The sequence below is a fragment of the Hemiscyllium ocellatum genome, chromosome 33, assembly GCF_020745735.1.
Source record: "Hemiscyllium ocellatum isolate sHemOce1 chromosome 33, sHemOce1.pat.X.cur, whole genome shotgun sequence".
Taxonomy (NCBI): Eukaryota; Metazoa; Chordata; class Chondrichthyes; order Orectolobiformes; family Hemiscylliidae; genus Hemiscyllium; species Hemiscyllium ocellatum.
In genome coordinates, this window is record NC_083433.1 from 25477792 (window position 1) to 25490987 (window position 13196).

At 41.1% G+C, this 13196-nt stretch overlaps 1 long non-coding RNA gene across 1 annotated transcript; it reads left to right on the forward strand.

The window, feature by feature from the left end:
• The first annotated feature begins 411 nt into the window (after positions 1 to 411).
• Positions 412 to 11487, forward strand: LOC132831324 (uncharacterized). The gene is made up of 3 exons (XR_009646485.1): positions 412 to 534; positions 2388 to 2621; positions 11426 to 11487. It is a non-coding gene; the product is annotated as an uncharacterized LOC132831324 (long non-coding RNA).
• Positions 11488 to 13196: the final 1709 nt, after the last annotated feature.

Genomic DNA, 13196 nt, shown 5'->3' on the forward strand with positions numbered 1-13196 from the left:
TACAGATGGAGGTGTAGGTTCCTGAGCAGTGACTCCTGGACATGCACTGCCACTCCTGACTGAAAAAAACTGCAGCTGGCAGCACCTATGTCCAGACCTTTATCTGTTCCTGGTGAAAGACAGGTAGCTCTTGCAAATATACGTAGATCGCCTCCCAAATTAGTAAATTGGAACAGCCGCCTTTTTATCTTGATGTAAAACTCAAGGCAATGGACCAAAGTAACAAACCAGTATCACAGTACATCAACTATTAGTTTATTAGCTCACTCAACCCCTTCTCATGCAATTGGATCATGGCCAAAATTACTTAGAGATATTGAACTTTCAAGTAAGATACGTCATTTTTGTTTATGTATAAAAGAACAGACAAACAGAGATGGTTGAAAATAGAATTCAGCGACTGTCTGGAAAATTCCTGTGGGAATTACACCCAGCATCGAGAGTTAATTGAATGTCAGCCTCAGAACTTTCAAAGAAATTTCAAAGAAAACTTTCAAAGGAACAGCTACAATACAAAAACCTGAATCATCTTTGGTGAGTTACATGATGCTTAAAATGTGATGTAAATGAAAGTAGTCTGACACTGATGATTTGTACTTTGACTTTCCAAATGTTCTAATATTACTGCTTTAATAATGAAGGCTAACAATTTCCCAAAGACAGACATTAAACTAACTGATCTATAGTTTCATACGAGAATAGAACCTAAGTTATACCCTTAATCTGTCAAGGTTCCCCAATATAGATTCTCAGTCTAGCATACTTAAGGGTTGGAGTCCAGAGCTAATTTTTTAAAGGCTTGTTCTGCAATCAACAATACAGCCACGCTGGTATCAACGCCCAATAGAACCAGGTGACCATTTATGTTTATTTTGATTGGTTCTAATTCAGAGGTTCGATTCCAGCATCGGGCGATTATCTGTGTGGAGTTTGCACATTCTCCCCGTGTCTGCGTGGGTTTCCTCCGGGTGCTCCGGTTTCCTCCCACAGTCCAAAGAGGTGCAGGTCAGGTGAATTGGCCACGGGAGATGGGTCTGGGTGGGTTACTCTTCGGAAGGTCGGTGTGGACTGGTTGGGCTATAGGGCCTGTTTCCGCACTGTAGGGAATCTAATCTAAGCAGTTTAATTGTTCTAAATCAGATGTAGGTGGACTGTCCAGAGTGTGCACTCTCCTGGATACTATCCTGTGAGTTCTATTACTCAATTTAGGCATAGTCTTTTGCTGTCTCGAGTCTGCATACTGGCAGCAACTACAATGGTTTGATGGCCAGATCCTGAAAAGAAGTGTTAACCAATCGGCTAAAACTTGGCTTTGTTTTAGGGTTTTGCTGTGGGCTCACTTATTCCCTCTGTTCAGAAAACGTCCTGAAGGAAGCTATGCAATTGTCTTCACTCAAGTGGTGTTCCCCAAGCTTAGTTGACCTAGTGAGGGTGTCCATTTCCATTGGCATATCCTGTAACTCATATGCTCCACTTGCCACATTTTCCAATGATAGCCAGTTGTAGTGCCTATTTGAAGTCCAGTTCAGCTTCAGCTAGTAAGCGTTTTTGCATGATTACATCATAAATCCCACATACAAACGATCTCGCAGCATCTTGTCAAGGGTTAAACCAAAGTCACATGCATCTGCTAGCCATTTTAATCCAGTCAAAAATCCTGATTTGGATTCCCCCGGTTCTTGAATTGCCGAGTAAAACCCATAACATCTCAGAATTAGAGTAGGCTTGAGGTCATAACTAAATCCATCAACTCTTCGAATATTTTAGTATCTGGTGCCTTGGAAACATTAGGCTCCTATTAAGTGAAAAAGCTCCTGGTCCACAAGCTGCCCCAATGTCATTTGCCAGGGAAAAGTAACCACTGACACGTTTGTTTATATCTGTCGGCCAGTGCTCCTGACTGGACCAGGTTAACAGCCCCAATCAGGGATCTCATATTCTGTGAGGTTCATCTGGCTGACCTTGTTACAATCATTACACAACTGAAGATGGTTGGATACTATACTGAGGAATTCCTGGAGTTGAGATGACTGCTTTCCAATGATAGCCACCATCTTCCCTTGTGCCAGGTATGACTCTAACTTGTAAAGAGTCCCATTTTGCCAGGAGTTCTTGCTGCCACACCTGGCCTTGATGTCAAGGACACCCCACAGTCACGTCACCCTGGAATTCAGCCCTTTTGTCCATGTTTGAACTAAACTTGTAATGAGGTGAGCAGGGCCGAGTGGCCTCGACAGAACCTGAACTTAACGTCACTGAAAAAGTAACTGCCAAGCATGTGTTGCTTCTTAGCACTAACAATACCCTCCATACTTTATTCATGATCAGCAGGAGATTGATGGGGTGGTAACTGACCAGGTTGGATTTGTTCTGCTTTTTGTGTATAGGACAATCCTAGGCAATTTTCCACATGACTTGGACTCCAGGGAGAACACGTCTGCTCCTCTTTAAAATAGTGCCATGGGATCTTTTACATCCATCTGATCATGCAGGTGGAGTCTTGGTGTAACATCTCATTCAACCAGCAGCATCTGGCAACACAGCACTCCTGCATTATTGTCCTAAATTGTGTGCTCAAACTTCTGGAATGAGATCTAAACCCACAACCTTCTGACTCAGAGGTGAGTGTACAAGCACTAAGTTATGACTGACCTTTAATCCTGCCTTAAAACTAAAAGTGTAATATACTGAATATCTGTGTTTCTTTTGCAGTACAGATCTGAACACGGGTTTCCTCTTTCTGTCATTTTGCGATTTATTTTTCTATTTCTCTTGATTGCAAGTTTTCCACTATTTCTTAATTCAGACACTGAACACATTAACTTATCACTTGGTTTCTGCTGGCATTTTCTATCTATACTGTTTTACCATTCCAATTCTTCGCTGTTCTATCCCCAAGCTGACAAGAGTTCCATGGGCACTGTAACTTCTTCACAAAGTTGCCTTCTTTCAGTCATACTGGCAAGTTGGATATTCAACTATTTCACTTTGCAGTTGTAGTGAAATCTTTCCTGACCCCTCTCAAAGTTCATACACAACATAGTACTAAATATCAATCAGCATGAGAAACTTTTCTCCTTTATTCTTTATTAAGATGTGAATTTTGCTGGGAAGTCTGGAATTTGTTGTCATTTCCTAAATTTCTCTTGAACTGAGTAGCTTGCTAGGCAGCAAGGCCTATTCAGAGAAAAGTTAAGAGACAATCACAAGGGACATGGAGGCCAGGTAAGGATGGTGAATTTCCACTACCAAAACACATTAGAAAACCAGATGGGTTTTTTACAATTAACGATTGTAATGGTGACCACTCAAGTGAGGCGAGTTTTACTTTCCAGATTTTATTAATTGAATTTAACTTCCATCACTGCCCTGTGGGTTTTGAATCTGTATCCCCAAGACATTATTCTAGATTACTAGTGCAGTGACACTATCAAAGGCTATTGTCTCCCCAAAACCTGTCTCAATTTGCTCTCTGTCTTCATCAGGTTAACTGAGTATAATAGCAGCCTGTCTTGATGTGGGTTCAAATAATATACATCAATGACCAATGGAAGCTTTCTCTGAAGTATCAGAGTTGGATGAACAACAACCTCATCTCTGAGTCCATTTATCAGCAGATAGATAGCAAAGGTGGTCCAGTTGGTAGCATTCTCTCACCTTTGTATCAGAAGGTCACGGGTTCACGCTTTATTCAAAAAAACCTAAGTACAAAGTCAAGACTCGTCCTTGTGGAGTGCTGAAGGATGCTATACTGTCAGAGGAGTCAAGCAGGAGGCTTGAAGAGCACAGCAAGTCAGACAGCATCAGGAGGTGGAGAAGTCAACATTTTGGGTATAACCGTTTTTCAAGACTGAAGAACAGTTATACCCAAAACGTTGACTGCTCCACCTCATGATGCTGCCTGGCTTACTGTGCCCTTCCAGCCTCCTGTTTGTCTACTTTGGATTCTAGCATCTACAGTTTTTTTGTCTCACTGTCAGAGATGCTGGCACATTAAACAAAAGCTCCATCTGCCCTCTCAGGTGGATGCAAAAAAATCCCAAAACCTCCTCTCAAGGACAATTGCCCTAACCTAACTTTCTGACTCAGAGGCAAGAGTACAACCAAAAAGGCGCATCTGCCAAGTTGGGTTCCTGCTTGTAGAATCTTGCTGTGCATCAATCAGCTGTAACTTTTCCAACAATACTGCAACATCTACACTGCAATTAAAAATTGCTTAATTGGCTATGTACTGTGGTCATGAAAGGTATTATATAAATGCAACTTCCTTGATTTCTTTGCAGTACTATGTGCTAGATAACAAAAGCTTCCTGGCAGATTCATGCAGCATTCTACTTGAGTAAACTTCTTTTTTAGGAATTGGAGCACCAGGAGTAACTCCAGCTGGCTTACACTGTGGGAGGCTGTGGTAGGTTGGAATGTTATAGTTGATGCACTGAAAAAAAAGGTGCAGTCCACAAACTGAGGCATGAATTGTATGGAACAGCTAATGAATTCCTAAAGCCAGAGACACTCCCTGGAGCCTGACAGGTCTGCACAAGACAATGAGACTGAAATCAAAGTGATGTATCTATTCTGAATGCAGCTCACAGTTAAACTGATTCACAGGATGAACCACACATTATACAAATGTTTAGATTTAATTTAGTTTACATATAAATACACTTTACACATATGTCAATCTATTTATATTCCATTATAAGATCTTGAGGCTTGATGTGGAGTTCATCTTTTGTACAAGGGCTCTTTAAACATAGCTCCAGGGCTTCTGCAAGGTGTCACTGCTCTGGGAACAACAACGATAACCCCACAAGAGTCTATGTTTCAGGTATGGCACAGCCAGAAGTCCACACTCCAGACAACATATCCGCCGGAGTCCCTGCTCCATTCACCACCATCATCACTAGTGACAACCTGCCAAGTTCATGCTCCAGACCTCCCACAGCCTGGTATCCTCACTCCAGGAAGTGCCGCCATTGCAGCCAAAGACCCACCAAGTCCCTGAGCCCACACTTCAGGCCTACTGCAATCAGAAGTCTTTGCTTTGGGCACTGCCACCCCACAACAGATGTCTTGCCAAATCCACGAGTCCACATTCCGCCCACAAACAGAATTCCTCACTCTGGTTACTGCCACTGCTGCAGCTGATACCCCACCCACACCATTCTGGCTTTCCCACGACATTAGAAGATGAAAAGGAAGAAAGAGAAAGGAAAAAGTCAAAAAAGGGGAGAGAGGGAGAGAGAAGATACAATCAGCCTGGAGCGGACAGGTTCAGGAGCCTGAACACTACCTACTGTGCTGGTGCTGCTGTACCTGAAGACATGTCATTACATAAATAAATAGGCATAGATTAGGGAATATCTGTTTCAAGATTTGAAACAGAAGAGGGGAAAATCAGGAACAGATTTGATTGACCGAACAACTTGTGGATGTGGGTGACTGGGATTCTGCCAGGGGTCTGTTTCAGAATCATTTCATTTTCTCTTTGAATTCCCCTGCTGAGAGAATCATTTTTATCTCAATGACACCTTGGATACTGACAGGGAGTGCAATATGAAAATGAACTATGATTATCACTGCTGCCTCACAGCGCCAGGGAACTAGGTTCAATTCCGCCTTCGGGTGACTGTGTGTGTGGAGTTTACACACTGTTACGAAGGTGTACTGAATTTTAAGAGAGTTGAAAAGCTAGCAAGGACTTGGAGAAGCACAGAGAGTCCAGAATAAGGTAATAATATAAGACTTGGTCAGAACAGCTAGCACTGGTTGGGTTGCTACAAAAACAAATTCAAATTTGGCCAATCAGTTTAAATTATGCCCCAAGATACCAAACTCCAATCAAATTTGAATTTAGTATTTTGACAATATAAAACCAATGGAACAATCTGATTTTTGGAGTATAAGTATCAGACATTTTAAACAGTTAATCACAGTAGCAAAGAGAACTGCCAAGCACCAACAACTAGAGAGAGACTGCTTGCAGAGATATCTGCTCTCTTAAAGGTACATTTATTTATCAACAACCTGTGATATAGAATCCCTAAGAAGAAGAAACGAAGACAGAGGAAAATCTACGGAGGACACTCGGCAAACTGACAGGTTTTGAAATGTGATTATATTTTTTGTAAATCGTAATCAGGATTTTTATCAGACCAATATTGTAGAGGGCACGGTAAAAGATAGGTTTAGAGAAAAGCGTTGTAAGTAGTTGCAAGTTAATTATTCCGTTAGACTTTTTAAAAAGTTGTTAATTTTTATTTTAAATAGTGACTTTTGGGTTGGTTCTTTGCCTGTCAAGTTTTAACAGATTACAGCATGGGGGGTGAATCTTTTCTGTGCGGCTAGTTTAAATTAGCGGAAGGGTTTACCCTGTGTCATAGCAGTTTGAGTGCTTGTCGCTTGGATTTGAACAGTTTGAGGCCTTTTTTCTGCAATTTGAACAGGTTTAGACAGATTTAAATAGATTTGGAGTATGAGAAAACCTAATAAACGCTTGCAGGTTAGTGTCCTAGACCTTTAAATAAAACGTAGGTAAGACAATTTGTTTAATTTCTGTGACTTGTGGATGATTAAATTAAAAGTGAGAGAAATGGCTCTTAAAATTGCTAAAGAGGTTCTGGGATTTGAAGATGATTCTCAAATTTGCCAAGAAAGTTTAGAAGGAAAGAAAAAGGCCTTCCTTTCAAAGTTAGCAAAGAGGTTAGATTTGGGTTTAACCAAGGATAAAAGTGAAGCTGAAATTGTAACGGAATTACTCAAACACTTAGGTGTATCAAAGAAACACAGAAGTGCAGTAGTGGTAGAAAACTTAAATTAGAATTGAGGAAAATGGAGTTAGAAGATAAACAGAGAGAGAGAAAGAAGGTTCTTCAAAGAGAGAGAGAACTTTGAACTTGAGAAGTTGCAACTTAGTCAGCAAAGTCATCAGGATGGAGACTAAAAGAGAAAGTAGTGATATATATAAATATGTCAAAACTATGCCACCTTGTAATGAGAAAGAAGTTGAAGCCTTCTCTATTTCATTTGAAAAACTGGCTAGGCAGATGGAGTGGTCCAAGGATTTATGGGTAGTGCTAGTTCAGACTAAACTGGTAGGCAGAACTAGTGAGGTATTTACTGCACTGTCAGATGAGTGGTCAAGAGATTATTAAGAGGTCAAACAGGCTATTTTAGGTGCTTATGAATTGGTACCAGAAGCATATAGACAGCAGATCAGAAATTCAAAGAAGGAACCAGGTCAAACTTATGTTACATTCGAAAGAATTGAACAGTCATTTTGATAGATGGGTGTGTGCTTTAAAGATAGATAGGACCTATGAGGCTCTAAGATTATTCTGCTGCAAGAGTTTAAAAACTCCCTTCCAGAGATGGGAGGAATTCACGTAGAGGAACAGAAAGTTCAGGAAATGAGAAGGGCAGCAGAATTAGCAGATGAATACATATTGGTGCATAAGACAAGCTTCTGGCCAGAATTTCATCCTGTGAGGGACAGAAGTTGGGAGAAGGGGAGATCCTACACTATGAAGCAAAGAGTAGAGAACACTGGTAAGAGTTTACTTCAGGTTTAAAAAAAAAGATGACCAAGAGGGTGGAAAGGAGGTGAAAGGTCTCAGGTGTTTCTATTGTGGTAAAATGGGACACAAAGTCATTGTGCTACTCAATAAAGAAATGCACTGTGGGAAAAGATGTGGTAAAAGAACCTAAGCCAGTGGCCTTAGTGAAGGTAGTAAAGGAAACCCCAAGAAGAGCCAAGGAGCCTAGGCAGGGCTGGGTATGGAGTTAGTACCTGATGTCTACAAAAAAATTGCCTCTGTGGGTAAAGTTTACTCAGAAAGAATGGCAGAGAAGGACAAGAAGTTATAATTTTGAGAGATACAGGATCTAACCAGTCACTGATAGTAAGGGATGAATAAATATGCACTCTTTCTGATCTGTTACCCAAAAGTATGGTCATTTGTGGTAGAAATATCCTGGTATTTTCCCAGACTGTGTAGTAATAAGATCCTACTATCATAAGTCACAGCAGGAAACAAAAACTAAAGAGAAAGATGAAGAAGTTGAGATTCACTTAGCAGACACCCTGTTTGACGTAATGGTGCAGGAAAAACCTGAACAGGCAGAGGGTCAGACAAAAGTGTTTAGTCCTGAAAGGCTAAGGGTCTTGCAACAGCAAAACAAAACGATAAAAGATAAATATGTGGATATGTACTCCGAAAGGAGGCATAGAATATTCCTGAGGGTTATTATCTGAAAGATAGAATCCCAGGACGGAAATGGAGACCAAGCAGGTTAGTGCAGAGGAGAAATAGGCCGAAGTGCACCAGATTGTGTTGCCGGTAGCATACAGACAGGAGATGTTACAGGTAGCACATGAACTACCTGAAGAGGTCACCTAGGGATACGAAAGACTCAGGCTAAGGTACAAAAACATTTTTATTGGTCTGGAATGTACAAGGATGTGGTTAACTTTTGCCATATGTGTCATACATGCCAAATGGTAGGTAAGCCAAAGCAGTGATAAAACCAGCACCTTTGTCTCCAATCCTACATTTGAAGAACCTTTCACTCCGGTTATAATTGATTGTATAGGTGCCCTATCAAGAACTAAAAGTGGGAATCAGTACTTGTTAACCATAATGGATATGTCACCCAGATTTCTGGAGGCAATTCCATTATGGAGTATCAAGGCAAAAAGAGTGGTAGAGGAGTTAGTAACTTTCTTCTCATGGTATGAGCTACCCAGTGAAGTTCAGTCAAACCAAGGGTCGAATTTTACTGCTAAGCTATTTAAGGAAATTATGGATAGCTTAGGTATACAGCACTTTAAATCCAGTGTGTACCATCCTGAATTCCAGGGAGCTTTAGAAATGTGGCATCAGACCTTGAAGACCATGTTGAGAGCATACTATCAGGATTACCCGAATGACTGGGATAAAGATATCCCATTCATATTGTTTGCCATTACAGATGCCCCAAATGAATTTACTCAATTCACTCCCTTCGAGTTAATATTTGGGCACGAAGTGAGAAGCCCTTTAAAATTAATTAAAGTAAAATTGACAGGACCAAAATCGGAGATCTTACACTTAGATTATGTATTGGAGGTGAGGGAGAAATTAAATCGAGTTGGTGAGTTAGTTAAACAGCACCTAAAGAGGACACAGCATAGAATGAAGCAGGTGGCAGATAAAAGCTCTGAGACTTTAAATAGTGATTTTTGGCATAGTTCTTTGCCTCTCAAATTTTAATAGATTACTGCACAGGGTGAATCTTTTCTGTGTAGCTAGTTTAAATTAGCAGAAGGGTTTAACTCATGTCATAACGACACTCTCCCTCTGTCTGCATGGGTTTCCTCCGGGTGCTCCAGTTTCCTCCCACAGTCCAAAAATGTGCAGGTTAGGTGGATTGGCCATGCTAAATTGCCCATAGTATCCAAGGATGTGCAGGTTAGGTGGATTAGATATGGAAAATGCAGTCTGGGTGGGATGCTTTTTGAAGGATCAATGTGTAGACTTCGTGGGCTGAATGGCCTGCTTCCAACAGTAGGGATTCTATGATTGTCCTCAGAACAAACTCCCAATGCATTTGTGGTGAGACACAAACAATGTTAACAAAGGGTTTCCTCAATACAGTCTCGGTGGAAAGACATGGAAGCTGGGGAACCTGGCGAAATAAATAGTGATGTCTTGAAAAGAATCTACATTACTGAAGAGAAGGTGCTGGAGATCTTAAAATGCATAAAGATAGATAAATGTGTGGAACTTGATCAAGTGTTTCCCAGGACAATGTGGGAAGCTAGGGAGGAAATTGTAAGGCCTCCAGCAGGTATATTTGTATCATAATTTGTCATGGGTCAGGTGCCGGAAGACTTGGAGGGTGGCTAACGTTGTGCCATTATTTAAGAAAAGCTGCAAGGAAAAGCCAGGAAACTACAGACCTGTGAGCCTGATGTCAGTGAAGGTAAGTTGTTGGAGGGGATTCTGAGAAAGGACCTATGTGCATTTGGAAAGGCAAGAGCTGATTAGGGATAGTCATCATGGCTTTGTGTGTGGGAAATCGTGTCTCATGAACTTCAATGAGTTTGTTGAAGAGGTGATCAAGAAGATAGTTGAAGGCATAGTGGAATTGATTTGATTCATTATCGTCACATGCACTAAGATACAGTGAAAACTTGGTTCTGCATGCTAACCTAACAAATCATACTTACAGAAGTATAACAGAATAGAATCATAGAATTCCTACAGTGTGGAAATATGCCCTTCAGCCCAACAAATTCACACAAACCTTCGGTAGTGTAACGCACCTAGACCTATTCCCCTACTGCTTTACATTTATCCCTGACTAATGCACCTAACCGACACATCCCTGACATTATGAGCAATTTAGCACGGCCAATTCACCCAACTTGCACATCTTAGGGTGGCATGATGGCTCAGTGGTTAGCACTGCTGCCTCACAGCACCAGGGTCCCAGGTTTGATTCCAGCCTTGGGCAACTTGTCTGTGTGGAGTTTGCATATTCTCCCCATGTTTGTGTGGGCTTCCTCCCACAGTCCAAAGTTGTGCAGGTCAGGTGAATTGGCCAGGCTAAATTGCCCATAGTGTTTGGTGCATCATTCAGAGTGAAATGGGACTGGGTGGGTTACTCTTTGGAGGATCGGTGTGGCCTTGAGCCTTGGGCCTGTTTCTACACTGTAGTATGAGAAACAAAGCTCACTCACTTCAATAATTTCAGTCCAAGACAAGATCTGAATCAGTAGTGACATTTATTTCATACTTGCAAGTGGATGCGAAGTCCACTGTCTGTCTCTCTGTACAAGGCAAGGGACTCACACACCGAATTCAACAAATACTCGATATTTATATAATTTGGTTCCTATATTTTTTTTATTTCATTGCTCCCCCCCCGTTTACATCCTCCACCCATTACTCCTGTATATCTCTTGTCTTATCCGGCCTTGTCTGTGACAAAATGCTTACTTCTGGCCTCACAAGGCCGTTTGACCTCATCCTGCTGTGGGTTAATGTTAGGCACATCCTTTGCAGACCATTATCTACTCCCTCTACCTGTGCTGCCCCTCACAGCATCTTATCATTAAGACTCTTTTAATTGGGGTTTGTTCCTGTGTTTCTGTAAAGTGGGAAACAGATGTTTATACTTACTGTTTGTACAGGCATATCTAGCTTAACTCTTCACAGCATCTTATCTCATCGCCTGTATTTCTACCATTGTTTTGCTGTCCCGTTTCTTTCTTGCATAGATTTTTAGCTAATACAAAAAAAATTATGCATTTCCTCCACATAGTTTCCATTCTTGTTGACTCAGCTCTTGGCTGAAACAATTACACACTGGTGTGAGTTCATTTACTTTGTATAAGCAATTATAATTGCAGAAGTAACATTAATTTACCTATATCCCACAGTAGGGAATCTAATCTTTGGATTGTGGGAGAAAACTGGAGCACCTGTAGGAAATCCGACAGTCACCCGAGGCTGGATTCGAACTCAGGTCCCTGGTGCTGTGAGACATCAGTGCTAACCACTGAGCAGGATAATCAGAATAATAGAACAGTTTGCAGAATATAATGTTACAACGACAGAGAAGATGCAGATAAAGATCAACTCTAATATCCAAGAGGTCTATCCACAAGTCTGGTAATAGCAGTGAATAAGTTGTTCTTAAATCTGTTAGTACATGTTTTCAAACTTTTGTATCTTCTGCCCAATGGAAGAGAGTATAATCGGGGTGGGAAAGGTATTTGATTAGGTTGGCTGCTTTCCCGAGGCAGTGGGAAACGTAGATGGAATCAATGGAAGAAAATCTACATGGACTTTAGCAAGTACACAACAAGGTTCCACATGGTGAACTGCTTTATAAGGTTAGATCACATGGGATCCAGGGAGAATTAACCAATTGGATACAAAATTGGAGATGATAGGAGACAGTCAGTGGTGTTCAGACTGGAGGCCTATGATCTGCAGTGTTCTGCAAGGATTTCTGCTGGGTCCACTACTGCTTATCATTTATGTAAACAATTTGGATGAGAATATAGGAGGCATGGTTAGTAACTTTGCTGATATACCACCAGCAATAATTAGGGATATAGCAGACAGTGAAGATGATTATCTAAGACGACAATGGGATCTTTATCAGCTGGGCAGTAGCCTGAGGAATGGCAGTGGAGTTTAATCTAAATAAATGCAAGGTGTTGCATTTTGGTAAGACAAACCAAGGCAGTGGTAAGGCCCTGGGAAGTGATAGAATCCCAAGTGTAGAAATATGCCCTTTGGCCCAAGTCCACACCGACTCTCTGAAGAGTAACCCACCCAGATCCATTCCCCTACACTATTACCCTACATTTACCCCTGATTTATGCACCTGACCTACACATCCATGAACACTATGGGCAATTTAGCCTGGCTAATTCACCTAAACTGCACATCTTTGCATCGTGGGAGGAAACTGAAGCACCCAGAGGAAACCCATGCAGGCTGGAATCAAATCAAGGCCCCTGATGCTATTGCTAATCACTGAGCTACCATGCCATCCAAATCAACAGAATCTTAGCAGGCAGTCATCCCACTGTGGTTGTGCTGTCTCTTTCAGAGGATTCACCCGAACATCTTGCAGATCCCCCAAACCCTTGTGTAAGTTTCTATTAAACATCATTTGGCATTATTTCAACACAAGTACAACAATTTTTAACAGAGTAGATGAAAAATTCAGTAAATTTGGATTGAGATGAAGTTAACATGGGACTAAAATCAGCCACAAAAACTAGGCATAATAATTAATTACCCCAGATGGGACTTGAACCCACAATGCTTGGCTGAGGAAGTTAGTACCTTGTCCATTAGGCCACCAGAACTAATAAAGGTTACTGCACATACTGGACATCACAGATAGTGCTAGAGAATATTGTATTCAAAATGTTAACTCTATTTATCTCTCCGGATGCTGAGAGACCTGCTGAGTTTCTTCTATTTTTATACTTTGTATAAGGAGATTATCACTTAGCTCTTGGAGATTTGTATTTTTTGTATAAAATGACAAACTATTCGCACCTTATGATTTTATTTTTAACAGCTTCTAGCTGTTGTTGTTAAAAATGTACAGTACAGTATTTTGTTGTTACCTGATAAGCCACTCTAAGGTTATGCTAAATCAGCCACAAGTTGGGGTCAAAGCAGCAG